The sequence below is a fragment of the Capsicum annuum genome, chromosome 6, assembly GCF_002878395.1.
Source record: "Capsicum annuum cultivar UCD-10X-F1 chromosome 6, UCD10Xv1.1, whole genome shotgun sequence".
Lineage (NCBI taxonomy): Eukaryota > Viridiplantae > Streptophyta > Magnoliopsida > Solanales > Solanaceae > Capsicum > Capsicum annuum.
In genome coordinates this window covers 5,297,484-5,297,847 of record NC_061116.1, presented here as the reverse complement: position 1 = coordinate 5,297,847, position 364 = coordinate 5,297,484, and positions in this window count along the sequence as shown.

Sequence of the window (364 nt, the reverse complement as noted above, 5' to 3'; positions counted from 1 at the left end):
TGTGACTTAGAAACTCACCGTAATGCGCTGGAATCACGGAGAGACACTGGAAATTGACGAACGTTATTTTGGCTTACGGCGCGACGCGCCACTGACTGAAATGACGCTGCTGAAACTTTAAATCGCCATAACTTCTTCATCGAGTGTTAGTTTTAGGAAAATTTGGTATCGACGGAAAGCTTATTCAATTCTCTACAATTTGGGGGGTATAGATCTTCCAGAATTCCACCTATAAACCAAGTTATGCTTGTTTAAATATGAGCTATATGAAATCACACATGAAAACTTGGTGGATTCAAAAGTTCTTAGCTTGGCTTACTCTAAGTGACTCTAATAAACATGCTTAACACATCATAAGCTCTAT